A 21,852-nucleotide genomic window follows, 5' to 3' on the forward strand; every position below is an offset into this window, starting at 1 on the left:
AAAAAAATTAAATAATTAAAAAATGCACGTTGCAAAAAAGTTTGGGCCCGCCTCGAAAACGTGCACGCCATGGTGAAAAAAAAATTAAATAATTAAAAAATGCACGTTGCAAAAAAGTTTAGGGGTGCAACACGAGGACTTCCCAAGAGGTCACCCATCTTAGTACTACTCTCGCCCAAGCACGTTTCACTTCGGAGTTCTGATGGGATCCGGTGCATTAGTGCTGGTATGATCGCACCCGTCATCCCATGCAAAAACTAAGCATATATTCCATACTGGGCGCCCCTTTCTCCCGTATGCTCATCCTTCACGTGCATGCACAAGCCCCCGGACCCCAAACACTGACCCCCGCCTCGAAAACGTGCACGCCATGGTGAAAAAAAAATTAAATAATTAAAAAATGCACGTTGCAAAAAAGTTTGGGCCCGCCTCGAAAACGTGCACGCCATGGTGAAAAAAAAATTAAATAATTAAAAAATGCACGTTGCAAAAAAGTTTGGGGGTGCAACACGAGGACTTCCGAAGAGGTCACCCATCTTAGTACTACTCTCGCCCAAGCACGTTTAACTTCGGGGTTCTGATGGGATCCGGTGCATTAGTGCTGGTATGATCGCACCCGTCATCCCATGCAAAAACTAAGCATATATTCCATACTGGGCGCCCCTTTCTCCCGTATGCTCATCCTTCACGTGCATGCACAAGCCCCCGGACCCCAAACACTGACCCCCGCCTCGAAAACATGCACGCCATGGTGAAAAAAAAAATTAAATAATTAAAAAATGCACGTTGCAAAAAAGTTTGGGGGTGCAACACGAGGACTTCCGAAGAGGTCACCCATCTTAGTACTACTCTCGCCCAAGCACGTTTAACTTCGGAGTTCTGATGGGATCCGGTGCATTAGTGCTGGTATGATCGCACCCGTCATCACATGCAAAAACTAAGCATATATTCCATACTGGGCGCCCCTTTCTCCCGTATGCTCATCCTTCACGTGCATGCACAAGCCCCCGGACCCCAAACACTGACCCCCGCCTCGAAAACGTGCACGCCATGGTGAAAAAAAAAATTAAATAATTAAAAAATGCACGTTGCAAAAAAGTTTAGGCCCGCCTCGAAAACGTGCACGCCATGGTGAAAAAAAAATTAAATAATTAAAAAATGCACGTTATAAAAAAGTTTAGGGGTGCAACACGAGGACTTCCCAAGAGGTCACCCATCTTAGTACTACTCTCGCCCAAGCACGTTTAACTTCGGAGTTCTGATGGGATCCGGTGCATTAGTGCTGGTATGATCGCACCCGTCATCCCATGCAAAAACTAAGCATATATTCCATACTGGGCGCCCCTTTCTCCCGTATGCTCATCCTTCACGTGCATGCACAAGCCCCCGGACCCCAAACACTGACCCCCGCCTCGAAAACATGCACGCCATGGTGAAAAAAAAAATTAAATAATTAAAAAATGCACGTTGCAAAAAAGTTTGGGGGTGCAACACGAGGACTTCCGAAGAGGTCACCCATCTTAGTACTACTCTCGCCCAAGCACGTTTTACTTCGGAGTTCTGATGGGATCCGGTGCATTAGTGCTGGTATGATCGCACCCGTCATCCCATGCAAAAACTAAGCATATATTCCATACTGGGCGCCCCTTTCTCCCGTATGCTCATCCTTCACGTGCATGCACAAGCCCCCGGACCCCAAACACTGACCCCCGCCTCGAAAACATGCACGCCATGGTGAAAAAAAAAATTAAATAATTAAAAAATGCATGTTGCAAAAAAGTTTGGGGGTGCAACACGAGGACTTCCCAAGAGGTCAACCATCTTAGTACTACTCTCGCCCAAGCACGTTTAACTTCGGAGTTCTGATGGGATCCTGTGCATTAGTGCTGGTATGATCGCACCCGTCATCACATGCAAAAACTAAGCATATATTCCATACTGGGCGCCCATTTCTCCCGTATGCTCATCCTTCACGTGCATGCACAAGCCCCCGGACCCCAAACACTGACCCCCGCCTCGAAAACGTGCACGCCATGGTGAAAAAAAATTAAATAATTAAAAAATGCACGTTGCAAAAAAGTTTGGGCCCGCCTCGAAAACGTGCACGCCATGGTGAAAAAAAAATTAAATAATTAAAAAATGCACGTTGCAAAAAAGTTTAGGGGTGCAACACGAGGACTTCCCAAGAGGTCACCCATCTTAGTACTACTCTCGCCCAAGCACGTTTAACTTCGGAGTTCTGATGGGATCCGGTGCATTAGTGCTGGTATGATCGCACCGGTCATCCCATGCAAAAACTAAGCATATATTCCATACTGGGCGCCCCTTTCTCCCGTATGCTCATCCTTCACGTGCATGCACAAGCCCCCGGACCCCAAACACTGACCCCCGCCTCGAAAACGTGCACGCCATGGTGAAAAAAAAATTAAATAATTAAAAAATGCACGTTGCAAAAAAGTTTGGGCCCGCCTCGAAAACGTGCACGCCATGGTGAAAAAAAATTAAATAATTAAAAAATGCACGTTGCAAAAAAGTTTGGGGGTGTAACACGAGGACTTCCGAAGAGGTCACCCATCTTAGTACTACTCTCGCCCAAGCACGTTTAACTTCGGGGTTCTGATGGGATCCGGTGCATTAGTGCTGGTATGATCGCACCCGTCAACCCATGCAAAAACTAAGCATATATTCCATACTGGGCGCCCCTTTCTCCCGTATGCTCATCCTTCACGTGCATGCACAAGCCCCCGGACCCCAAACACTGACCCCCGCCTCGAAAACGTGCACGCCATGGTGAAAAAAAAAATTAAATAATTAAAAAATGCACGTTGCAAAAAAGTTTGGGGGTGCAACACGAGGACTTCCCAAGAGGTCAACCATCTTAGTACTACTCTCGCCCAAGCACGTTTAACTTCGGAGTTCTGATGGGATCCGGTGCATTAGTGCTGGTATGATCGCACCCGTCATCACATGCAAAAACTAAGCATATATTCCATACTGGGCGCCCCTTTCTCCCGTATGCTCATCCTTCACGTGCATGCACAAGCCCCCGGACCCCAAACACTGACCCCCGCCTCGAAAACGTGCACGCCATGGTGAAAAAAAAAATTAAATAATTAAAAAATGCACGTTGCAAAAAAGTTTGGGCCCGCCTCGAAAACGTGCACGCCATGGTGAAAAAAAAATTAAATAATTAAAAAATGCACGTTGCAAAAAAGTTTAGGGGTGCAACACGAGGACTTCCCAAGAGGTCACCCATCTTAGTACTACTCTCGCCCAAGCACGTTTAACTTCGGAGTTCTGATGGGATCCGGTGCATTAGTGCTGGTATGATCGCACCCGTCATCCCATGCAAAAACTAAGCATATATTCCATACTGGGCGCCCCTTTCTCCCGTATGCTCATCCTTCACGTGCATGCACAAGCCCCCGGACCCCAAACACTGACCCCCGCCTCGAAAACGTGCACGCCATGGTGAAAAAAAATTAAATAATTAAAAAATGCACGTTGCAAAAAAGTTTGGGCCCGGCTCGAAAACGTGCACGCCATGGTGAAAAAAAAATTAAATAATTAAAAAATGCACGTTGCAAAAAAGTTTAGGGGTGCAACACGAGGACTTCCCAAGAGGTCACCCATCTTAGTACTACTCTCGCCCAAGCACGTTTAACTTCGGAGTTCTGATGGGATCCGGTGCATTAGTGCTGGTATGATCGCACCCGTCATCCTATGCAAAAACTAAGCATATATTCCATACTGGGCGCCCCTTTCTCCCGTATGCTCATCCTTCACGTGCATGCACAAGCCCCCGGACCCCAAACACTGACCCCCGCCTCGAAAACGTGCACGCCATGGTGAAAAAAAAAATTAAATAATTAAAAAATGCACGTTGCAAAAAAGTTTAGGCCCGCCTCGAAAACGTGCACGCCATGGTGAAAAAAAAATTAAATAATTAAAAAATGCACGTTGCAAAAAAGTTTAGGGGTGCAACACGAGGACTTCCCAAGAGGTCACCCATCTTAGTACTACTCTCGCCCAAGCACGTTTAACTTCGGAGTTCTGATGGGATCCGGTGCATTAGTGCTGGTATGATCGCACCCGTCATCCCATGCAAAAACTAAGCATATATTCCATACTGGGCGCCCCTTTCTCCCGTATGCTCATCCTTCACGTTCATGCACAAGCCCCCGGACCCCAAACACTGACCCCCGCCTCGAAAACGTGCACGCCATGGTGAAAAAAAAATTAAATAATTAAAAAATGCACGTTGCAAAAAAGTTTGGGCCCGCCTCGAAAACGTGCACGCCATGGTGAAAAAAAAATTAAATAATTAAAAAATGCACGTTGCAAAAAAGTTTAGGGGTGCAACACGAGGACTTCCCAAGAGGTCACCCATCTTAGTACTACTCTCGCCCAAGCACGTTTAACTTCGGAGTTCTGATGGGATCCGGTGCATTAGTGCTGGTATGATCGCACCCGTCATCATATGCAAAAACTAAGCATATATTCCATACTGGGCGCCCCTTTCTCCCGTATGCTCATCCTTCACGTGCATGCACAAGCCCCCGGACCCCAAACACTGACCCCCGCCTCGAAAACGTGCACGCCATGGTGAAAAAAAATTAAATAATTAAAAAATGCACGTTGCAAAAAAGTTTGGGCCCGCCTCGAAAACGTGCACGCCATGGTGAAAAAAAAATTAAATAATTAAAAAATGCACGTTATAAAAAAGTTTAGGGGTGCAACACGAGGACTTCCCAAGAGGTCACCCATCTTAGTACTACTCTCGCCCAAGCACGTTTAACTTCGGAGTTCTGATGGGATCCGGTGCATTAGTGCTGGTATGATCGCACCCGTCATCCCATGCAAAAACTAAGCATATATTCCATACTGGGCGCCCCTTTCTCCCGTATGCTCATCCTTCACGTGCATGCACAAGCCCCTGGACCCCAAACACTGACCCCTGCCTCGAAAACGTGCACGCCATGGTGAAAAAAAAATTAAATAATTAAAAAATGCACGTTGCAAAAAAGTTTGGGGGTGCAACACGAGGACTTCCGAAGAGGTCACCCATCTTAGTACTACTCTCGCCCAAGCACGTTTAACTTCGGGGTTCTGATGGGATCCGGTGCATTAGTGCTGGTATGATCGCACCCGTCATCCCATGCAAAAACTAAGCATATATTCCATACTGGGCGCCCCTTTCTCCCGTATGCTCATCCTTCACGTGCATGCACAAGCCCCCGGACCCCAAACACTGACTCCCGCCTCGAAAACGTGCACGCCATGGTGAAAAAAAAATTAAATAATTAAAAAATGCACGTTGCAAAAAAGTTTGGGCCCGCCATGGTGAAAAAAAAATTAAATAATTAAAAAATGCACGTTGCAAAAAAGTTTAGGGGTGCAACACGAGGACTTCCCAAGAGGTCACCCATCTTAGTACCACTCTCGCCCAAGCACGTTTAACTTCGGAGTTCTGATGGGATCCGGTGCATTAGTGCTGGTATGATCGCACCCGTCATCCCATGCAAAAACTAAGCATATATTCCATACTGGGCGCCCCTTTCTCCCGTATGCTCATCCTTCACGTGCATGCACAAGCCCCCGGACCCCAAACACTGACCCCCGCCTCGAAAACATGCACGCCATGGTGAAAAAAAAAATTAAATAATTAAAAAATGCACGTTGCAAAAAAGTTTGGGGGTGCAACACGAGGACTTCCCAAGAGGTCAACCATCTTAGTACTACTCTCGCCCAAGCACGTTTAACTTCGGAGTTCTGATGGGATCCGGTGCATTAGTGCTGGTATGATCGCACCCGTCATCACATGCAAAAACTAAGCATATATTCCATACTGGGCGCCCCTTTCTCCCGTATGCTCATCCTTCACGTGCATGCACAAGCCCCCGGACCCCAAACACTGACCCCCGCCTCGAAAACGTGCACGCCATGGTGAAAAAAAAAATTAAATAATTAAAAAATGCACGTTGCAAAAAAGTTTGGGCCCGCCTCGAAAACGTGCACGCCATGGTGAAAAAAAAATTAAATAATTAAAAAATGCACGTTGCAAAAAAGTTTAGGGGTGCAACACGAGGACTTCCCAAGAGGTCACCCATCTTAGTACTACTCTCACCCAAGCACGTTTAACTTCGGAGTTCTGATGGGATCCGGTGCATTAGTGCTGGTATGATCGCACCCGTCATCCCATGCAAAAACTAAGCATATATTCCATACTGGGCGCCCCTTTCTCCCGTATGCTCATCCTTCACGTGCATGCACAAGCCCCCGGACCCCAAACACTGACCCCCGCCTCGAAAACGTGCACGCCATGGTGAAAAAAAAATTAAATAATTAAAAAATGCACGTTGCAAAAAAGTTTGGGCCCGCCTCGAAAATGTGCACGCCATGGTGAAAAAAAAATTAAATAATTAAAAAATGCACGTTGCAAAAAAGTTTAGGGGTGCAACACGAGGACTTCCCAAGAGGTCACCCATCTTAGTACTACTCTCGCCCAAGCACGTTTAACTTCAGAGTTCTGATGGGATCCGGTGCATTAGTGCTGGTATGATCGCACCCGTCATCCCATGCAAAAACTAAGCATATATTCCATACTGGGCGCCCCTTTCTCCCGTATGCTCATCCTTCACGTGCATGCACAAGCCCCCGGACCCCAAACACTGACCCCCGCCTCGAAAACGTGCACGCCATGGTGAAAAAAAAATTAAATAATTAAAAAATGCACGTTGCAAAAAAGTTTGGGCCCGCCTCGAAAACGTGCACGCCATGGTGAAAAAAAAATTAAATAATTAAAAAATGCACGTTGCAAAAAAGTTTGGGGGTGCAACACGAGGACTTCCCAAGAGGTCACCCATCTTAGTACTACTCTCGCCCAAGCACGTTTAACTTCGGAGTTCTGATGGGATCCGGTGCATTAGTGCTGGTATGATCGCACCCGTCATCCCATGCAAAAACTAAGCATATATTCCATACTGGGCGCCCCTTTCTCCCGTATGCTCATCCTTCACGTGCATGCACAAGCCCCCGGACCCCAAACACTGACCCCCGCCTCGAAAACGTGCACGCCATGGTGAAAAAAAAATTAAATAATTAAAAAATGCACGTTGCAAAAAAGTTTAGGGGTGCAACACGAGGACTTCCCAAGAGGTCACCCATCTTAGTACTACTCTCGCCCAAGCACGTTTAACTTCGGAGTTCTGATGGGATCCGGTGCATTAGTGCTGGTATGATCGCACCCGTCATCCCATGCAAAAACTAAGCATATATTCCATACTGGGCGCCCCTTTCTCCCGTATGCTCATCCTTCACGTGCATGCACAAGCCCCCGGACCCCAAACACTGACCCCCGCCTCGAAAACATGCACGCCATGGTGAAAAAAAAAATTAAATAATTAAAAAATGCACGTTGCAAAAAAGTTTGGGGGTGCAACACGAGGACTTCCCAAGAGGTCAACCATCTTAGTACTACTCTCGCCCAAGCACGTTTAACTTCGGAGTTCTGATGGGATCCGGTGCATTAGTGCTGGTATGATCGCACCCGTCATCACATGCAAAAACTAAGCATATATTCCATACTGGGCGCCCCTTTCTCCCGTATGCTCATCCTTCACGTGCATGCACAAGCCCCCGGACCCCAAACACTGACCCCCGCCTCGAAAACGTGCACGCCATGGTGAAAAAAAAAATTAAATAATTAAAAAATGCACGTTGCAAAAAAGTTTGGGCCCGCCTCGAAAACGTGCACGCCATGGTGAAAAAAAAATTAAATAATTAAAAAATGCACGTTGCAAAAAAGTTTAGGGGTGCAACACGAGGACTTCCCAAGAGGTCACCCATCTTAGTACTACTCTCACCCAAGCACGTTTAACTTCGGAGTTCTGATGGGATCCGGTGCATTAGTGCTGGTATGATCGCACCCGTCATCCCATGCAAAAACTAAGCATATATTCCATACTGGGCGCCCCTTTCTCCCGTATGCTCATCCTTCACGTGCATGCACAAGCCCCCGGACCCCAAACACTGACCCCCGCCTCGAAAACGTGCACGCCATGGTGAAAAAAAAATTAAATAATTAAAAAATGCACGTTGCAAAAAAGTTTGGGCCCGCCTCGAAAATGTGCACGCCATGGTGAAAAAAAAATTAAATAATTAAAAAATGCACGTTGCAAAAAAGTTTAGGGGTGCAACACGAGGACTTCCCAAGAGGTCACCCATCTTAGTACTACTCTCGCCCAAGCACGTTTAACTTCAGAGTTCTGATGGGATCCGGTGCATTAGTGCTGGTATGATCGCACCCGTCATCCCATGCAAAAACTAAGCATATATTCCATACTGGGCGCCCCTTTCTCCCGTATGCTCATCCTTCACGTGCATGCACAAGCCCCCGGACCCCAAACACTGACCCCCGCCTCGAAAACGTGCACGCCATGGTGAAAAAAAAATTAAATAATTAAAAAATGCACGTTGCAAAAAAGTTTGGGCCCGCCTCGAAAACGTGCACGCCATGGTGAAAAAAAAATTAAATAATTAAAAAATGCACGTTGCAAAAAAGTTTGGGGGTGCAACACGAGGACTTCCCAAGAGGTCACCCATCTTAGTACTACTCTCGCCCAAGCACGTTTAACTTCGGAGTTCTGATGGGATCCGGTGCATTAGTGCTGGTATGATCGCACCCGTCATCCCATGCAAAAACTAAGCATATATTCCATACTGGGCGCCCCTTTCTCCCGTATGCTCATCCTTCACGTGCATGCACAAGCCCCCGGACCCCAAACACTGACCCCCGCCTCGAAAACGTGCACGCCATGGTGAAAAAAAAATTAAATAATTAAAAAATGCACGTTGCAAAAAAGTTTAGGGGTGCAACACGAGGACTTCCCAAGAGGTCACCCATCTTAGTACTACTCTCGCCCAAGCACGTTTAACTTCGGAGTTCTGATGGGATCCGGTGCATTAGTGCTGGTATGATCGCACCCGTCATCCCATACAAAAACTAAGCATATATTCCATACTGGGCGCCCCTTTCTCCCGTATGCTCATCCTTCACGTGCATGCACAAGCCCCCGGACCCCAAACACTGACCCCCGCCTCGAAAACGTGCACGCCATGGTGAAAAAAAAATTAAATAATTAAAAAATGCACGTTGCAAAAAAGTTTGGGCCCGGCTCGAAAACGTGCACGCCATGGTGAAAAAAAAATTAAATAATTAAAAAATGCACGTTGCAAAAAAATTTGGGGGTGCAACACGAGGACTTCCCAAGAGGTCACCCATCTTAGTACTACTCTCGCCCAAGCACGTTTAACTTCGGAGTTCTGATGGGATCCGGTGCATTAGTGCTGGTATGATCGCACCCGTCATCCCATGCAAAAACTAAGCATATATTCCATACTGGGCGCCCCTTTCTCCCGTATGCTCATCCTTCACGTGCATGCACAAGCCCCCGGACCCCAAACACTGACCCCCGCCTCGAAAACATGCACGCCATGGTGAAAAAAAAAATTAAATAATTAAAAAATGCACGTTGCAAAAAAGTTTGGGGGTGCAACACGAGGACTTCCCAAGAGGTCAACCATCTTAGTACTACTCTCGCCCAAGCACGTTTAACTTCGGAGTTCTGATGGGATCCGGTGCATTAGTGCTGGTATGATCGCAGCCGTCATCACATGCAAAAACTAAGCATATATTCCATACTGGGCGCCCCTTTCTCCCGTATGCTCATCCTTCACGTGCATGCATAAGCCCCCGGACCCCAAACACTGACCCCCGCCTCGAAAACGTGCACGCCATGGTGAAAAAAAATTAAATAATTAAAAAATGCACGTTGCAAAAAAGTTTGGGCCCGCCTCGAAAACGTGCACGCCATGGTGAAAAAAAAATTAAATAATTAAAAAATGCACGTTATAAAAAAGTTTAGGGGTGCAACACGAGGAATTCCCAAGAGGTCACCCATCTTAGTACTACTCTCGCCCAAGCACGTTTAACTTCGGAGTTCTGATGGGATCCGGTGCATTAGTGCTGGTATGATCGCACCCGTCATCCCATGCAAAAACTAAGCATATATTCCATACTGGGCGCCCCTTTCTCCCGTATGCTCATCCTTCACGTGCATGCACAAGCCCCCGGACCCCAAACACTGACCCCCGCCTCGAAAACATGCACGCCATGGTGAAAAAAAAAATTAAATAATTAAAAAATGCACGTTGCAAAAAAGTTTGGGGGTGCAACACGAGGACTTCCCAAGAGGTCAACCATCTTAGTACTACTCTCGCCCAAGCACGTTTAACTTCGGAGTTCTGATGGGATCCGGTGCATTAGTGCTGGTATGATCGCACCCGTCATCCCATGCAAAAACTAAGCATATATTCCATACTGGGCGCCCCTTTCTCTCGTATGCTCATCCTTCACGTGCATGCACAAGCCCCCGGACCCCAAACACTGACCCCCGCCTCGAAAACGTGCACGCCATGGTGAAAAAAAATTAAATAATTAAAAAATGCACGTTGCAAAAAAGTTTGGGGGTGCAACACGAGGACTTCCCAAGAGGTCACCCATCTTAGTACTACTCTCGCCCAAGCACGTTTAACTTCGGAGTTCTGATGGGATCCGGTGCATTAGTGCTGGTATGATCGCACCCGTCATCCCATGCAAAAACTAAGCATATATTCCATACTGGGCGCCCCTTTCTCTCGTATGCTCATCCTTCACGTGCATGCACAAGCCCCCGGACCCCAAACACTGACCCCCGCCTCGAAAACGTGCACGCCATGGTGAAAAAAAATTAAATAATTAAAAAATGCACGTTGCAAAAAAGTTTGGGGGTGCAACACGAGGACTTCCCAAGAGGTCAACCATCTTAGTACTACTCTCGCCCAAGCACGTTTAACTTCGGAGTTCTGATGGGATCCGGTGCATTAGTGCTGGTATGATCGCACCCGTCATCCCATGCAAAAACTAAGCATATATTCCATACTGGGCGCCCCTTTCTCCCGTATGCTCATCCTTCACGTGCATGCACAAGCCCCCGGACCCCAAACACTGACCCCTGCCTCGAAAACGTGCACGCCATGGTGAAAAAAAAATTAAATAATTAAAAAATGCACGTTGCAAAAAAGTTTAGGGGTGCAACACGAGGACTTCCCAAGAGGTCACCCATCTTAGTACTACTCTCGCCCAAGCACGTTTAACTTCGGAGTTCTGATGGGATCCGGTGCATTAGTGCTGGTATGATCGCACCCGTCATCCCATGCAAAAACTAAGCATATATTCCATACTGGGCGCCCCTTTCTCCCGTATGCTCATCCTTCACGTGCATGCACAAGCCCCCGGACCCCAAACACTGACCCCTGCCTCGAAAACGTGCACGCCATGGTGAAAAAAAAATTAAATAATTAAAAAATGCACGTTGCAAAAAAGTTTGGGCCCGCCTCGAAAACGTGCACGCCATGGTGAAAAAAAAATTAAATAATTAAAAAATGCACGTTGCAAAAAAGTTTGGGGGTGCAACACGAGGACTTCCGAAGAGGTCACCCATCTTAGTACTACTCTCGCCCAAGCACGTTTAACTTCGGAGTTCTGATGGGATCCGGTGCATTAGTGCTGGTATGATCGCACCCGTCATCCCATGCAAAAACTAAGCATATATTCCATACTGGGCGCCCCTTTCTCCCGTATGCTCATCCTTCACGTGCATGCACAAGCCCCCGGACCCCAAACACTGACCCCCGCCTCGAAAACATGCACGCCATGGTGAAAAAAAAAATTAAATAATTATAAAATGCACGTTGCAAAAAAGTTTGGGGGTGCAACATGAGGACTTCCGAAGAGGTCACCCATCTTAGTACTACTCTCGCCCAAGCACGTTTAACTTCGGAGTTCTGATGGGATCCGGTGCATTAGTGCTGGTATGATCGCACCTGTCATCCCATGCAAAAACTAAGCATATATTCCATACTGGGCGCCCCTTTCTCCCGTATGCTCATCCTTCACGTGCATGCACAAGCCCCCGGACCCCAAACACTGACCCCCGCCTCGAAAACATGCACGCCATGGTGAAAAAAAAAATTAAATAATTAAAAAATGCACGTTGCAAAAAAGTTTGGGGGTGCAACACGAGGACTTCCCAAGAGGTCAACCATCTTAGTACTACTCTCGCCCAAGCACGTTTAACTTCGGAGTTCTGATGGGATCCGGTGCATTAGTGCTGGTATGATCGCACCCGTCATCACATGCAAAAACTAAGCATATATTCCATACTGGGCGCCCCTTTCTCCCGTATGCTCATCCTTCACGTGCATGCACAAGCCCCCGGACCCCAAACACTGACCCCCGCCTCGAAAACGTGCACGCCATGGTGAAAAAAAATTAAATAATTAAAAAATGCACGTTGCAAAAAAGTTTGGGCCCGCCTCGAAAACGTGCACGCCATGGTGAAAAAAAATTAAATAATTAAAAAATGCACGTTGCAAAAAAGTTTAGGGGTGCAACACGAGGACTTCCCAAGAGGTCACCCATCTTAGTACTACTCTCGCCCAAGCACGTTTAACTTCGGAGTTCTGATGGGATCCGGTGCATTAGTGCTGGTATGATCGCACCCGTCATCCCATGCAAAAACTAAGCATATATTCCATACTGGGCGCCCCTTTCTCCCGTATGCTCATCCTTCACGTGCATGCACAAGCCCCCGGACCCCAAACACTGACCCCCGCCTCGAAAACGTGCACGCCATGGTGAAAAAAAAATTAAATAATTAAAAAATGCACGTTGCAAAAAAGTTTGGGCCCGCCTCGAAAACGTGCACGCCATGGTGAAAAAAAAATTAAATAATTAAAAAATGCACGTTGCAAAAAAGTTTGGGGGTGCAACACGAGGACTTCCGAAGAGGTCACCCATCTTAGTACTACTCTCGCCCAAGCACGTTTAACTTCGGGGTTCTGATGGGATCCGGTGCATTAGTGCTGGTATGATCGCACCCGTCATCCCATGCAAAAACTAAGCATATATTCCATACTGGGCGCCCCTTTCTCCCGTATGCTCATCCTTCACGTGCATGCACAAGCCCCCGGACCCCAAACACTGACCCCCGCCTCGAAAACGTGCACGCCATGGTGAAAAAAAAATTAAATAATTAAAAAATGCACGTTGCAAAAAAGTTTAGGGGTGCAACACGAGGACTTCCCAAGAGGTCACCCATCTTAGTACTACTCTCGCCCAAGCACGTTTCACTTCGGAGTTCTGATGGGATCCGGTGCATTAGTGCTAGTATGATCGCACCCGTCATCCCATGCAAAAACTAAGCATATATTCCATACTGGGCGCCCCTTTCTCCCGTATGCTCATCCTTCACGTGCATGCACAAGCCCCCGGACCCCAAACACTGACCCCCGCCTCGAAAACGTGCACGCCATGGTGAAAAAAAAATTAAATAATTAAAAAATGCACGTTGCAAAAAAGTTTGGGCCCGCCTCGAAAACGTGCACGCCATGGTGAAAAAAAAATTAAATAATTAAAAAATGCACGTTGCAAAAAAGTTTGGGGGTGCAACACGAGGACTTCCCAAGAGGTCAACCATCTTAGTACTACTCTCGCCCAAGCACGTTTAACTTCGGAGTTCTGATGGGATCCGGTGCATTAGTGCTGGTATGATCGCACCCGTCATCACATGCAAAAACTAAGCATATATTCCATACTGGGCGCCCCTTTCTCCCGTATGCTCATCCTTCACGTGCATGCACAAGCCCCCGGACCCCAAACACTGACCCCCGCCTCGAAAACGTGCACGCCATGGTGAAAAAAAAATTAAATAATTAAAAAATGCACGTTGCAAAAAAGTTTGGGCCCGCCTCGAAAACGTGCACGCCATGGTGAAAAAAAAATTAAATAATTAAAAAATGCACGTTGCAAAAAAGTTTGGGGGTGCAACACGAGGACTTCCCAAGAGGTCACCCATCTTAGTACTACTCTCGCCCAAGCACGTTTAACTTCGGAGTTCTGATGGGATCCGGTGCATTAGTGCTGGTATGATCGCACGCGTCATCCCATGCAAAAACTAAGCATATATTCCATACTGGGCGCCCCTTTCTCCCGTATGCTCATCCTTCACGTGCATGCACAAGCCCCCGGACCCCAAACACTGACCCCCGCCTCGAAAACATGCACGCCATGGTGAAAAAAAAAATTAAATAATTAAAAAATGCATGTTGCAAAAAAGTTTGGGGGTGCAACACGAGGACTTCCCAAGAGGTCACCCATCTTAGTACTACTCTCGCCCAAGCACGTTTAACTTCGGAGTTCTGATGGGATCCGGTGCATTAGTGCTGGTATGATCGCACCCGTCATCACATGCAAAAACTAAGCATATATTCCATACTGGGCGCCCCTTTCTCCCGTATGCTCATCCTTCACGTGCATGCACAAGCCCCCGGACCCCAAACACTGACCCCCGCCTCGAAAACGTGCACGCCATGGTGAAAAAAAATTAAATAATTAAAAAATGCACGTTATAAAAAAGTTTAGGGGTGCAACACGAGGACTTTCCAAGAGGTCACCCATCTTAGTACTACTCTCGCCCAAGCACGTTTGACTTCGGAGTTCTGATGGGATCCGGTGCATTAGTGCTGGTATGATCGCACCCGTCATCCTATGCAAAAACTAAGCATATATTCCATACTGGGCGCCCCTTTCTCCCGTATGCTCATCCTTCACGTGCATGCACAAGCCCCCGGACCCCAAACACTGACCCCTGCCTCGAAAACGTGCACGCCATGGTGAAAAAAAAATTAAATAATTAAAAAATGCACGTTGCAAAAAAGTTTGGGCCCGCCTCGAAAACGTGCACGCCATGGTGAAAAAAAAATTAAATAATTAAAAAATGCACGTTGCAAAAAAGTTTGGGGGTGCAACACGAGGACTTCCGAAGAGGTCACCCATCTTAGTACTACTCTCGCCCAAGCACGTTTAACTTCGGAGTTCTGATGGGATCCGGTGCATTAGTGCTGGTATGATCGCACCCGTCATCCCATGCAAAAACTAAGCATATATTCCATACTGGGCGCCCCTTTCTCCCGTATGCTCATCCTTCACGTGCATGCACAAGCCCCCGGACCCCAAACACTGACCCCCGCCTCGAAAACATGCACGCCATGGTGAAAAAAAAAATTAAATAATTAAAAAATGCACGTTGCAAAAAAGTTTGGGGGTGCAACACGAGGACTTCCGAAGAGGTCACCCATCTTAGTACTACTCTCGCCCAAGCACGTTTAACTTCGGAGTTCTGATGGGATCCGGTGCATTAGTGCTGGTATGATCGCACCCGTCATCCCATGCAAAAACTAAGCATATATTCCATACTGGGCGCCCCTTTCTCCCGTATGCTCATCCTTCACGTGCATGCACAAGCCCCCGGACCCCAAACACTGACCCCCGCCTCGAAAACATGCACGCCATGGTGAAAAAAAAAATTAAATAATTAAAAAATGCACGTTGCAAAAAAGTTTGGGGGTGCAACACGAGGACTTCCCAAGAGGTCAACCATCTTAGTACTACTCTCGCCCAAGCACGTTTAACTTCGGAGTTCTGATGGGATCCGGTGCATTAGTGCTGGTATGATCGCACCCGTCATCACATGCAAAAACTAAGCATATATTCCATACTGGGCGCCCCTTTCTCCCGTATGCTCATCCTTCACGTGCATGCACAAGCCCCCGGACCCCAAACACTGACCCCCGCCTCGAAAACGTGCACGCCATGGTGAAAAAAAATTAAATAATTAAAAAATGCACGTTGCAAAAAAGTTTGGGCCCGCCTCGAAAACGTGCACGCCATGGTGAAAAAAAATTAAATAATTAAAAAATGCACGTTGCAAAAAAGTTTAGGGGTGCAACACGAGGACTTCCCAAGAGGTCACCCATCTTAGTACTACTCTCGCCCAAGCACGTTTAACTTCGGAGTTCTGATGGGATCCGGTGCATTAGTGCTGGTATGATCGCACCCGTCATCCCATGCAAAAACTAAGCATATATTCCATACTGGGCGCCCCTTTCTCCCGTATGCTCATCCTTCACGTGCATGCACAAGCCCCCGGACCCCAAACACTGACCCCCGCCTCGAAAACGTGCACGCCATGGTGAAAAAAAAATTAAATAATTAAAAAATGCACGTTGCAAAAAAGTTTGGGCCCGCCTCGAAAACGTGCACGCCATGGTGAAAAAAAAATTAAATAATTAAAAAATGCACGTTGCAAAAAAGTTTGGGGGTGCAACACGAGGACTTCCGAAGAGGTCACCCATCTTAGTACTACTCTCGCCCAAGCACGTTTAACTTCGGGGTTCTGATGGGATCCGGTGCATTAGTGCTGGTATGATCGCACCCGTCATCCCATGCAAAAACTAAGCATATATTCCATACTGGGCGCCCCTTTCTCCCGTATGCTCATCCTTCACGTGCATGCACAAGCCCCCGGACCCCAAACACTGACCCCCGCCTCGAAAACGTGCACGCCATGGTGAAAAAAAAATTAAATAATTAAAAAATGCACGTTGCAAAAAAGTTTAGGGGTGCAACACGAGGACTTCCCAAGAGGTCACCCATCTTAGTACTACTCTCGCCCAAGCACGTTTCACTTCGGAGTTCTGATGGGATCCGGTGCATTAGTGCTAGTATGATCGCACCCGTCATCCCATGCAAAAACTAAGCATATATTCCATACTGGGCGCCCCTTTCTCCCGTATGCTCATCCTTCACGTGCATGCACAAGCCCCCGGACCCCAAACACTGACCCCCGCCTCGAAAACGTGCACGCCATGGTGAAAAAAAAATTAAATAATTAAAAAATGCACGTTGCAAAAAAGTTTGGGCCCGCCTCGAAAACGTGCACGCCATGGTGAAAAAAAAATTAAATAATTAAAAAATGCACGTTGCAAAAAAGTTTGGGGGTGCAACACGAGGACTTCCCAAGAGGTCAACCATCTTAGTACTACTCTCGCCCAAGCACGTTTAACTTCGGAGTTCTGATGGGATCCGGTGCATTAGTGCTGGTATGATCGCACCCGTCATCACATGCAAAAACTAAGCATATATTCCATACTGGGCGCCCCTTTCTCCCGTATGCTCATCCTTCACGTGCATGCACAAGCCCCCGGACCCCAAACACTGACCCCCGCCTCGAAAACGTGCACGCCATGGTGAAAAAAAAATTAAATAATTAAAAAATGCACGTTGCAAAAAAGTTTGGGCCCGCCTCGAAAACGTGCACGCCATGGTGAAAAAAAAATTAAATAATTAAAAAATGCACGTTGCAAAAAAGTTTGGGGGTGCAACACGAGGACTTCCCAAGAGGTCACCCATCTTAGTACTACTCTCGCCCAAGCACGTTTAACTTCGGAGTTCTGATGGGATCCGGTGCATTAGTGCTGGTATGATCGCACGCGTCATCCCATGCAAAAACTAAGCATATATTCCATACTGGGCGCCCCTTTCTCCCGTATGCTCATCCTTCACGTGCATGCACAAGCCCCCGGACCCCAAACACTGACCCCCGCCTCGAAAACATGCACGCCATGGTGAAAAAAAAAATTAAATAATTAAAAAATGCATGTTGCAAAAAAGTTTGGGGGTGCAACACGAGGACTTCCCAAGAGGTCACCCATCTTAGTACTACTCTCGCCCAAGCACGTTTAACTTCGGAGTTCTGATGGGATCCGGTGCATTAGTGCTGGTATGATCGCACCCGTCATCACATGCAAAAACTAAGCATATATTCCATACTGGGCGCCCCTTTCTCCCGTATGCTCATCCTTCACGTGCATGCACAAGCCCCCGGACCCCAAACACTGACCCCCGCCTCGAAAACGTGCACGCCATGGTGAAAAAAAATTAAATAATTAAAAAATGCACGTTATAAAAAAGTTTAGGGGTGCAACACGAGGACTTTCCAAGAGGTCACCCATCTTAGTACTACTCTCGCCCAAGCACGTTTGACTTCGGAGTTCTGATGGGATCCGGTGCATTAGTGCTGGTATGATCGCACCCGTCATCCTATGCAAAAACTAAGCATATATTCCATACTGGGCGCCCCTTTCTCCCGTATGCTCATCCTTCACGTGCATGCACAAGCCCCCGGACCCCAAACACTGACCCCTGCCTCGAAAACGTGCACGCCATGGTGAAAAAAAAATTAAATAATTAAAAAATGCACGTTGCAAAAAAGTTTGGGCCCGCCTCGAAAACGTGCACGCCATGGTGAAAAAAAAATTAAATAATTAAAAAATGCACGTTGCAAAAAAGTTTGGGGGTGCAACACGAGGACTTCCGAAGAGGTCACCCATCTTAGTACTACTCTCGCCCAAGCACGTTTAACTTCGGAGTTCTGATGGGATCCGGTGCATTAGTGCTGGTATGATCGCACCCGTCATCCCATGCAAAAACTAAGCATATATTCCATACTGGGCGCCCCTTTCTCCCGTATGCTCATCCTTCACGTGCATGCACAAGCCCCCGGACCCCAAACACTGACCCCCGCCTCGAAAACATGCACGCCATGGTGAAAAAAAAAATTAAATAATTAAAAAATGCACGTTGCAAAAACGTTTGGGGGTGCAACACGAGGACTTCCGAAGAGGTCACCCATCTTAGTACTACTCTCGCCCAAGCACGTTTAACTTCGGAGTTCTGATGGGATCCGGTGCATTAGTGCTGGTATGATCGCACCCGTCATCCCATGCAAAAACTAAGCATATATTCCATACTGGGCGCCCCTTTCTCCCGTATGCTCATCCTTCACGTGCATGCACAAGCCCCCGGACCCCAAACACTGACCCCCGCCTCGAAAACATGCACGCCATGGTGAAAAAAAAAATTAAATAATTAAAAAATGCACGTTGCAAAAAAGTTTGGGGGTGCAACACGAGGACTTCCCAAGAGGTCAACCATCTTAGTACTACTCTCGCCCAAGCACGTTTAACTTCGGAGTTCTGATGGGATCCGGTGCATTAGTGCTGGTATGATCGCACCCGTCATCACATGCAAAAACTAAGCATATATTCCATACTGGGCGCCCCTTTCTCCCGTATGCTCATCCTTCACGTGCATGCACAAGCCCCCGGACCCCAAACACTGACCCCCGCCTCGAAAACGTGCACGCCATGGTGAAAAAAAATTAAATAATTAAAAAATGCACGTTGCAAAAAAGTTTGGGCCCGCCTCGAAAACGTGCACGCCATGGTGAAAAAACTAAGCATATATTCCATACTGGGCGCCCCTTTCTCCCGTATGCTCATCCTTCACGTGCATGCACAAGCCCCCGGACCCCAAACACTGACCCCCGCCTCGAAAACGTGCACGCCATGGTGAAAAAAAATTAAATAATTAAAAAATGCACGTTGCAAAAAAGTTTGGGCCCGCCTCGAAAACGTGCACGCCATGGTGAAAAAAAAATTAAATAATTAAAAAATGCACGTTGCAAAAAAGTTTAGGGGTGCAACACGAGGACTTCCCAAGAGGTCACCCATCTTAGTACTACTCTCGCCCAAGCACGTTTAACTTCGGAGTTCTGATGGGATCCGGTGCATTAGTGCTGGTATGATCGCACCCGTCATCCCATGCAAAAACTAAGCATATATTCCATACTGGGCGCCCCTTTCTCCCGTATGCTCATCCTTCACGTGCATGCACAAGCCCCCGGACCCCAAACACTGACCCCCGCCTCGAAAACGTGCACGCCATGGTGAAAAAAAAATTAAATAATTAAAAAATGCACGTTGCAAAAAAGTTTGGGCCCGCCTCGAAAACGTGCACGCCATGGTGAAAAAAAATTAAATAATTAAAAAATGCACGTTGCAAAAAAGTTTGGGGGTGCAACACGAGGACTTCCGAAGAGGTCACCCATCTTAGTACTACTCTCGCCCAAGCACGTTTAACTTCGGGGTTCTGATGGGATCCGGTGCATTAGTGCTGGTATGATCGCACCCGTCATCCCATGCAAAAACTAAGCATATATTCCATACTGGGCGCCCCTTTCTCCCGTATGCTCATCCTTCACGTGCATGCACAAGCCCCCGGACCCCAAACACTGACCCCCGCCTCGAAAACATGCACGCCATGGTGAAAAAAAAATTAAATAATTAAAAAATGCACGTTGCAAAAAAGTTTGGGGGTGCAACACGAGGACTTCCCAAGAGGTCAACCATCTTAGTACTACTCTCGCCCAAGCACGTTTAACTTCGGAGTTCTGATGGGATCCGGTGCATTAGTGCTGGTATGATCGCACCCGTCATCACATGCAAAAACTAAGCATATATTCCATACTGGGCGCCCCTTTCTCCCGTATGCTCATCCTTCACGTGCATGCACAAGCCCCCGGACCCCAAACACTGACCCCCGCCTCGAAAACGTGCACGCCATGGTGAAAAAAAAAATTAAATAATTAAAAAATGCACGTTGCAAAAAAGTTTGGGCCCGCCTCGAAAACGTGCACGCCATGGTGAAAAAAAAATTAAATAATTAAAAAATGCACGTTGCAAAAAAGTTTAGGGGTGCAACACGAGGACTTCCCAAGAGGTCACCCATCTTAGTACTACTCTCGCCCAAGCACGTTTCACTTCGGAGTTCTGATGGGATCCGGTGCATTAGTGCTGGTATGATCGCACCCGTCATCCCATGCAAAAACTAAGCATATATTCCATACTGGGCGGCCCTTTCTCCCGTATGCTCATCCTTCACGTGCATGCACAAGCCCCCGGACCCCAAACACTGACCCCCGCCTCGAAAACGTGCACGCCATGGTGAAAAAAAAATTAAATAATTAAAAAATGCACGTTGCAAAAAAGTTTGGGCCCGCCTCGAAAACGTGCACGCCATGGTGAAAAAAAAATTAAATAATTAAAAAATGCACGTTGCAAAAAAGTTTGGGGGTGCAACACGAGGACTTCCCAAGAGGTCACCCATCTTAGTACTACTCTCGCCCAAGCACGTTTAACTTCGGAGTTCTGATGGGATCCGGTGCATTAGTGCTGGTATGATCGCACCCGTCATCCCATGCAAAAACTAAGCATATATTCCATACTGGGCGCCCCTTTCTCCCGTATGCTCATCCTTCACGTGCATGCACAAGCCCCCGGACCCCAAACACTGACCCCCGCCTCGAAAACATGCACGCCATGGTGTAAAAAAAAATTAAATAATTAAAAAATGCACGTTGCAAAAAAGTTTGGGGGTGCAACACGAGGACTTCCCAAGAGGTCAACCATCTTAGTACTACTCTCGCCCAAGCACGTTTAACTTCGGAGTTCTGATGGGATCCGGTGCATTAGTGCTGGTATGATCGCACCCGTCATCACATGCAAAAACTAAGCATATATTCCATACTGGGCGCCCCTTTCTCCCGTATGCTCATCCTTCACGTGCATGCACAAGCCCCCGGACCCCAAACACTGACCCCCGCCTCGAAAACATGCACGCCATGGTGAAAAAAAAAATTAAATAATTAAAAAATGCACGTTGCAAAAAAGTTTGGGGGTGCAACACGAGGACTTCCCAAGAGGTCAACCATCTTAGTACTACTCTCGCCCAAGCACGTTTAACTTCGGAGTTCTGATGGGATCCGGTGCATTAGTGCTGGTATGATCGCACCCGTCATCACATGCAAAAACTAAGCATATATTCCATACTGGGCGCCCCTTTCTCCCGTATGCTCATCCTTCACGTGCATGCACAAGCCCCCGGACCCCAAACACTGACCCCCGCCTCGAAAACGTGCACGCCATGGTGAAAAAAAAAATTAAATAATTAAAAAATGCACGTTGCAAAAAAGTTTGGGCCCGCCTCGAAAACGTGCACGCCATGGTGAA

The 21,852-nt window shown here is 47.2% G+C and overlaps 63 non-coding genes across 63 annotated transcripts; all 63 read right to left on the minus strand.

Moving 5' to 3' along the window:
* Positions 1-121: 121 nt before the first annotated feature.
* LOC136212048 (5S ribosomal RNA) lies at positions 122-240 on the minus strand. The gene has a single exon (XR_010679226.1). It is a non-coding gene; the product is annotated as a 5S ribosomal RNA (ribosomal RNA).
* A 259-nt stretch (positions 241-499) lies between these two features.
* Positions 500-618, minus strand: LOC136214992 (5S ribosomal RNA). Its single transcript, XR_010682050.1, has one exon. It is a non-coding gene; the product is annotated as a 5S ribosomal RNA (ribosomal RNA).
* Positions 619-801: 183 nt separating this feature from the next.
* LOC136213066 (5S ribosomal RNA) lies at positions 802-920 on the minus strand. The gene has a single exon (XR_010680199.1). It is a non-coding gene; the product is annotated as a 5S ribosomal RNA (ribosomal RNA).
* Positions 921-1,180: 260 nt separating this feature from the next.
* On the minus strand, positions 1,181-1,299 carry LOC136214422 (5S ribosomal RNA). The gene has a single exon (XR_010681508.1). It is a non-coding gene; the product is annotated as a 5S ribosomal RNA (ribosomal RNA).
* A 183-nt stretch (positions 1,300-1,482) lies between these two features.
* On the minus strand, positions 1,483-1,601 carry LOC136214247 (5S ribosomal RNA). The gene has a single exon (XR_010681343.1). It is a non-coding gene; the product is annotated as a 5S ribosomal RNA (ribosomal RNA).
* A 183-nt stretch (positions 1,602-1,784) lies between these two features.
* Positions 1,785-1,903, minus strand: LOC136214766 (5S ribosomal RNA). The gene has a single exon (XR_010681838.1). It is a non-coding gene; the product is annotated as a 5S ribosomal RNA (ribosomal RNA).
* Positions 1,904-2,161: 258 nt separating this feature from the next.
* LOC136213471 (5S ribosomal RNA) lies at positions 2,162-2,280 on the minus strand. Its single transcript, XR_010680580.1, has one exon. It is a non-coding gene; the product is annotated as a 5S ribosomal RNA (ribosomal RNA).
* Positions 2,281-2,538: 258 nt separating this feature from the next.
* LOC136215551 (5S ribosomal RNA) lies at positions 2,539-2,657 on the minus strand. The gene has a single exon (XR_010682590.1). It is a non-coding gene; the product is annotated as a 5S ribosomal RNA (ribosomal RNA).
* A 183-nt stretch (positions 2,658-2,840) lies between these two features.
* LOC136212721 (5S ribosomal RNA) lies at positions 2,841-2,959 on the minus strand. Its single transcript, XR_010679863.1, has one exon. It is a non-coding gene; the product is annotated as a 5S ribosomal RNA (ribosomal RNA).
* Positions 2,960-3,219: 260 nt separating this feature from the next.
* On the minus strand, positions 3,220-3,338 carry LOC136214434 (5S ribosomal RNA). Its single transcript, XR_010681519.1, has one exon. It is a non-coding gene; the product is annotated as a 5S ribosomal RNA (ribosomal RNA).
* Positions 3,339-3,596: 258 nt separating this feature from the next.
* LOC136214445 (5S ribosomal RNA) lies at positions 3,597-3,715 on the minus strand. The gene has a single exon (XR_010681530.1). It is a non-coding gene; the product is annotated as a 5S ribosomal RNA (ribosomal RNA).
* A 260-nt stretch (positions 3,716-3,975) lies between these two features.
* LOC136214456 (5S ribosomal RNA) lies at positions 3,976-4,094 on the minus strand. Its single transcript, XR_010681542.1, has one exon. It is a non-coding gene; the product is annotated as a 5S ribosomal RNA (ribosomal RNA).
* Positions 4,095-4,353: 259 nt separating this feature from the next.
* LOC136214468 (5S ribosomal RNA) lies at positions 4,354-4,472 on the minus strand. Its single transcript, XR_010681553.1, has one exon. It is a non-coding gene; the product is annotated as a 5S ribosomal RNA (ribosomal RNA).
* Positions 4,473-4,730: 258 nt separating this feature from the next.
* Positions 4,731-4,849, minus strand: LOC136214480 (5S ribosomal RNA). Its single transcript, XR_010681565.1, has one exon. It is a non-coding gene; the product is annotated as a 5S ribosomal RNA (ribosomal RNA).
* Positions 4,850-5,031: 182 nt separating this feature from the next.
* LOC136214993 (5S ribosomal RNA) lies at positions 5,032-5,150 on the minus strand. Its single transcript, XR_010682051.1, has one exon. It is a non-coding gene; the product is annotated as a 5S ribosomal RNA (ribosomal RNA).
* A 242-nt stretch (positions 5,151-5,392) lies between these two features.
* On the minus strand, positions 5,393-5,511 carry LOC136212488 (5S ribosomal RNA). Its single transcript, XR_010679641.1, has one exon. It is a non-coding gene; the product is annotated as a 5S ribosomal RNA (ribosomal RNA).
* A 183-nt stretch (positions 5,512-5,694) lies between these two features.
* On the minus strand, positions 5,695-5,813 carry LOC136212722 (5S ribosomal RNA). The gene has a single exon (XR_010679864.1). It is a non-coding gene; the product is annotated as a 5S ribosomal RNA (ribosomal RNA).
* Positions 5,814-6,073: 260 nt separating this feature from the next.
* Positions 6,074-6,192, minus strand: LOC136213174 (5S ribosomal RNA). The gene has a single exon (XR_010680300.1). It is a non-coding gene; the product is annotated as a 5S ribosomal RNA (ribosomal RNA).
* A 259-nt stretch (positions 6,193-6,451) lies between these two features.
* LOC136212390 (5S ribosomal RNA) lies at positions 6,452-6,570 on the minus strand. Its single transcript, XR_010679550.1, has one exon. It is a non-coding gene; the product is annotated as a 5S ribosomal RNA (ribosomal RNA).
* Positions 6,571-6,829: 259 nt separating this feature from the next.
* LOC136214492 (5S ribosomal RNA) lies at positions 6,830-6,948 on the minus strand. Its single transcript, XR_010681576.1, has one exon. It is a non-coding gene; the product is annotated as a 5S ribosomal RNA (ribosomal RNA).
* A 182-nt stretch (positions 6,949-7,130) lies between these two features.
* On the minus strand, positions 7,131-7,249 carry LOC136214505 (5S ribosomal RNA). Its single transcript, XR_010681587.1, has one exon. It is a non-coding gene; the product is annotated as a 5S ribosomal RNA (ribosomal RNA).
* Positions 7,250-7,432: 183 nt separating this feature from the next.
* Positions 7,433-7,551, minus strand: LOC136212723 (5S ribosomal RNA). The gene has a single exon (XR_010679865.1). It is a non-coding gene; the product is annotated as a 5S ribosomal RNA (ribosomal RNA).
* Positions 7,552-7,811: 260 nt separating this feature from the next.
* Positions 7,812-7,930, minus strand: LOC136213175 (5S ribosomal RNA). The gene has a single exon (XR_010680301.1). It is a non-coding gene; the product is annotated as a 5S ribosomal RNA (ribosomal RNA).
* Positions 7,931-8,189: 259 nt separating this feature from the next.
* On the minus strand, positions 8,190-8,308 carry LOC136212391 (5S ribosomal RNA). The gene has a single exon (XR_010679551.1). It is a non-coding gene; the product is annotated as a 5S ribosomal RNA (ribosomal RNA).
* A 259-nt stretch (positions 8,309-8,567) lies between these two features.
* On the minus strand, positions 8,568-8,686 carry LOC136214517 (5S ribosomal RNA). Its single transcript, XR_010681599.1, has one exon. It is a non-coding gene; the product is annotated as a 5S ribosomal RNA (ribosomal RNA).
* A 182-nt stretch (positions 8,687-8,868) lies between these two features.
* On the minus strand, positions 8,869-8,987 carry LOC136214528 (5S ribosomal RNA). The gene has a single exon (XR_010681610.1). It is a non-coding gene; the product is annotated as a 5S ribosomal RNA (ribosomal RNA).
* Positions 8,988-9,246: 259 nt separating this feature from the next.
* On the minus strand, positions 9,247-9,365 carry LOC136214542 (5S ribosomal RNA). The gene has a single exon (XR_010681623.1). It is a non-coding gene; the product is annotated as a 5S ribosomal RNA (ribosomal RNA).
* Positions 9,366-9,548: 183 nt separating this feature from the next.
* On the minus strand, positions 9,549-9,667 carry LOC136214630 (5S ribosomal RNA). Its single transcript, XR_010681711.1, has one exon. It is a non-coding gene; the product is annotated as a 5S ribosomal RNA (ribosomal RNA).
* A 258-nt stretch (positions 9,668-9,925) lies between these two features.
* Positions 9,926-10,044, minus strand: LOC136211650 (5S ribosomal RNA). Its single transcript, XR_010678846.1, has one exon. It is a non-coding gene; the product is annotated as a 5S ribosomal RNA (ribosomal RNA).
* A 183-nt stretch (positions 10,045-10,227) lies between these two features.
* Positions 10,228-10,346, minus strand: LOC136212724 (5S ribosomal RNA). Its single transcript, XR_010679866.1, has one exon. It is a non-coding gene; the product is annotated as a 5S ribosomal RNA (ribosomal RNA).
* Positions 10,347-10,527: 181 nt separating this feature from the next.
* LOC136214553 (5S ribosomal RNA) lies at positions 10,528-10,646 on the minus strand. The gene has a single exon (XR_010681634.1). It is a non-coding gene; the product is annotated as a 5S ribosomal RNA (ribosomal RNA).
* A 181-nt stretch (positions 10,647-10,827) lies between these two features.
* On the minus strand, positions 10,828-10,946 carry LOC136212726 (5S ribosomal RNA). The gene has a single exon (XR_010679867.1). It is a non-coding gene; the product is annotated as a 5S ribosomal RNA (ribosomal RNA).
* Positions 10,947-11,128: 182 nt separating this feature from the next.
* LOC136214565 (5S ribosomal RNA) lies at positions 11,129-11,247 on the minus strand. The gene has a single exon (XR_010681645.1). It is a non-coding gene; the product is annotated as a 5S ribosomal RNA (ribosomal RNA).
* A 259-nt stretch (positions 11,248-11,506) lies between these two features.
* LOC136213067 (5S ribosomal RNA) lies at positions 11,507-11,625 on the minus strand. The gene has a single exon (XR_010680200.1). It is a non-coding gene; the product is annotated as a 5S ribosomal RNA (ribosomal RNA).
* Positions 11,626-11,808: 183 nt separating this feature from the next.
* On the minus strand, positions 11,809-11,927 carry LOC136215434 (5S ribosomal RNA). Its single transcript, XR_010682474.1, has one exon. It is a non-coding gene; the product is annotated as a 5S ribosomal RNA (ribosomal RNA).
* Positions 11,928-12,110: 183 nt separating this feature from the next.
* On the minus strand, positions 12,111-12,229 carry LOC136212727 (5S ribosomal RNA). The gene has a single exon (XR_010679868.1). It is a non-coding gene; the product is annotated as a 5S ribosomal RNA (ribosomal RNA).
* Positions 12,230-12,486: 257 nt separating this feature from the next.
* On the minus strand, positions 12,487-12,605 carry LOC136214577 (5S ribosomal RNA). The gene has a single exon (XR_010681656.1). It is a non-coding gene; the product is annotated as a 5S ribosomal RNA (ribosomal RNA).
* Positions 12,606-12,864: 259 nt separating this feature from the next.
* On the minus strand, positions 12,865-12,983 carry LOC136214995 (5S ribosomal RNA). The gene has a single exon (XR_010682053.1). It is a non-coding gene; the product is annotated as a 5S ribosomal RNA (ribosomal RNA).
* Positions 12,984-13,165: 182 nt separating this feature from the next.
* LOC136213795 (5S ribosomal RNA) lies at positions 13,166-13,284 on the minus strand. Its single transcript, XR_010680898.1, has one exon. It is a non-coding gene; the product is annotated as a 5S ribosomal RNA (ribosomal RNA).
* A 259-nt stretch (positions 13,285-13,543) lies between these two features.
* LOC136212728 (5S ribosomal RNA) lies at positions 13,544-13,662 on the minus strand. Its single transcript, XR_010679869.1, has one exon. It is a non-coding gene; the product is annotated as a 5S ribosomal RNA (ribosomal RNA).
* Positions 13,663-13,921: 259 nt separating this feature from the next.
* Positions 13,922-14,040, minus strand: LOC136213325 (5S ribosomal RNA). The gene has a single exon (XR_010680442.1). It is a non-coding gene; the product is annotated as a 5S ribosomal RNA (ribosomal RNA).
* A 183-nt stretch (positions 14,041-14,223) lies between these two features.
* Positions 14,224-14,342, minus strand: LOC136214589 (5S ribosomal RNA). The gene has a single exon (XR_010681669.1). It is a non-coding gene; the product is annotated as a 5S ribosomal RNA (ribosomal RNA).
* A 181-nt stretch (positions 14,343-14,523) lies between these two features.
* Positions 14,524-14,642, minus strand: LOC136214455 (5S ribosomal RNA). Its single transcript, XR_010681541.1, has one exon. It is a non-coding gene; the product is annotated as a 5S ribosomal RNA (ribosomal RNA).
* A 259-nt stretch (positions 14,643-14,901) lies between these two features.
* LOC136213068 (5S ribosomal RNA) lies at positions 14,902-15,020 on the minus strand. Its single transcript, XR_010680201.1, has one exon. It is a non-coding gene; the product is annotated as a 5S ribosomal RNA (ribosomal RNA).
* Positions 15,021-15,203: 183 nt separating this feature from the next.
* Positions 15,204-15,322, minus strand: LOC136213069 (5S ribosomal RNA). The gene has a single exon (XR_010680203.1). It is a non-coding gene; the product is annotated as a 5S ribosomal RNA (ribosomal RNA).
* Positions 15,323-15,505: 183 nt separating this feature from the next.
* Positions 15,506-15,624, minus strand: LOC136212729 (5S ribosomal RNA). Its single transcript, XR_010679870.1, has one exon. It is a non-coding gene; the product is annotated as a 5S ribosomal RNA (ribosomal RNA).
* Positions 15,625-15,881: 257 nt separating this feature from the next.
* On the minus strand, positions 15,882-16,000 carry LOC136214600 (5S ribosomal RNA). Its single transcript, XR_010681682.1, has one exon. It is a non-coding gene; the product is annotated as a 5S ribosomal RNA (ribosomal RNA).
* Positions 16,001-16,259: 259 nt separating this feature from the next.
* On the minus strand, positions 16,260-16,378 carry LOC136214997 (5S ribosomal RNA). The gene has a single exon (XR_010682054.1). It is a non-coding gene; the product is annotated as a 5S ribosomal RNA (ribosomal RNA).
* Positions 16,379-16,560: 182 nt separating this feature from the next.
* LOC136213797 (5S ribosomal RNA) lies at positions 16,561-16,679 on the minus strand. The gene has a single exon (XR_010680900.1). It is a non-coding gene; the product is annotated as a 5S ribosomal RNA (ribosomal RNA).
* Positions 16,680-16,938: 259 nt separating this feature from the next.
* LOC136212730 (5S ribosomal RNA) lies at positions 16,939-17,057 on the minus strand. The gene has a single exon (XR_010679871.1). It is a non-coding gene; the product is annotated as a 5S ribosomal RNA (ribosomal RNA).
* Positions 17,058-17,316: 259 nt separating this feature from the next.
* LOC136213326 (5S ribosomal RNA) lies at positions 17,317-17,435 on the minus strand. Its single transcript, XR_010680443.1, has one exon. It is a non-coding gene; the product is annotated as a 5S ribosomal RNA (ribosomal RNA).
* Positions 17,436-17,618: 183 nt separating this feature from the next.
* Positions 17,619-17,737, minus strand: LOC136214612 (5S ribosomal RNA). Its single transcript, XR_010681693.1, has one exon. It is a non-coding gene; the product is annotated as a 5S ribosomal RNA (ribosomal RNA).
* Positions 17,738-17,918: 181 nt separating this feature from the next.
* Positions 17,919-18,037, minus strand: LOC136214457 (5S ribosomal RNA). The gene has a single exon (XR_010681543.1). It is a non-coding gene; the product is annotated as a 5S ribosomal RNA (ribosomal RNA).
* A 259-nt stretch (positions 18,038-18,296) lies between these two features.
* Positions 18,297-18,415, minus strand: LOC136213070 (5S ribosomal RNA). Its single transcript, XR_010680204.1, has one exon. It is a non-coding gene; the product is annotated as a 5S ribosomal RNA (ribosomal RNA).
* Positions 18,416-18,598: 183 nt separating this feature from the next.
* On the minus strand, positions 18,599-18,717 carry LOC136213071 (5S ribosomal RNA). Its single transcript, XR_010680205.1, has one exon. It is a non-coding gene; the product is annotated as a 5S ribosomal RNA (ribosomal RNA).
* Positions 18,718-18,900: 183 nt separating this feature from the next.
* On the minus strand, positions 18,901-19,019 carry LOC136212731 (5S ribosomal RNA). Its single transcript, XR_010679872.1, has one exon. It is a non-coding gene; the product is annotated as a 5S ribosomal RNA (ribosomal RNA).
* A 459-nt stretch (positions 19,020-19,478) lies between these two features.
* On the minus strand, positions 19,479-19,597 carry LOC136214624 (5S ribosomal RNA). The gene has a single exon (XR_010681704.1). It is a non-coding gene; the product is annotated as a 5S ribosomal RNA (ribosomal RNA).
* A 258-nt stretch (positions 19,598-19,855) lies between these two features.
* LOC136214998 (5S ribosomal RNA) lies at positions 19,856-19,974 on the minus strand. Its single transcript, XR_010682055.1, has one exon. It is a non-coding gene; the product is annotated as a 5S ribosomal RNA (ribosomal RNA).
* Positions 19,975-20,156: 182 nt separating this feature from the next.
* On the minus strand, positions 20,157-20,275 carry LOC136212733 (5S ribosomal RNA). The gene has a single exon (XR_010679874.1). It is a non-coding gene; the product is annotated as a 5S ribosomal RNA (ribosomal RNA).
* A 260-nt stretch (positions 20,276-20,535) lies between these two features.
* LOC136212049 (5S ribosomal RNA) lies at positions 20,536-20,654 on the minus strand. The gene has a single exon (XR_010679227.1). It is a non-coding gene; the product is annotated as a 5S ribosomal RNA (ribosomal RNA).
* Positions 20,655-20,913: 259 nt separating this feature from the next.
* Positions 20,914-21,032, minus strand: LOC136214636 (5S ribosomal RNA). The gene has a single exon (XR_010681716.1). It is a non-coding gene; the product is annotated as a 5S ribosomal RNA (ribosomal RNA).
* A 183-nt stretch (positions 21,033-21,215) lies between these two features.
* On the minus strand, positions 21,216-21,334 carry LOC136212734 (5S ribosomal RNA). Its single transcript, XR_010679875.1, has one exon. It is a non-coding gene; the product is annotated as a 5S ribosomal RNA (ribosomal RNA).
* A 183-nt stretch (positions 21,335-21,517) lies between these two features.
* Positions 21,518-21,636, minus strand: LOC136212735 (5S ribosomal RNA). Its single transcript, XR_010679876.1, has one exon. It is a non-coding gene; the product is annotated as a 5S ribosomal RNA (ribosomal RNA).
* Between the last annotated feature and the right edge of the window lie 216 nt (positions 21,637-21,852).

This window comes from Euphorbia lathyris, chromosome 1 (assembly GCF_963576675.1).
Source record: "Euphorbia lathyris chromosome 1, ddEupLath1.1, whole genome shotgun sequence".
Classification (NCBI taxonomy): domain Eukaryota; kingdom Viridiplantae; phylum Streptophyta; class Magnoliopsida; order Malpighiales; family Euphorbiaceae; genus Euphorbia; species Euphorbia lathyris.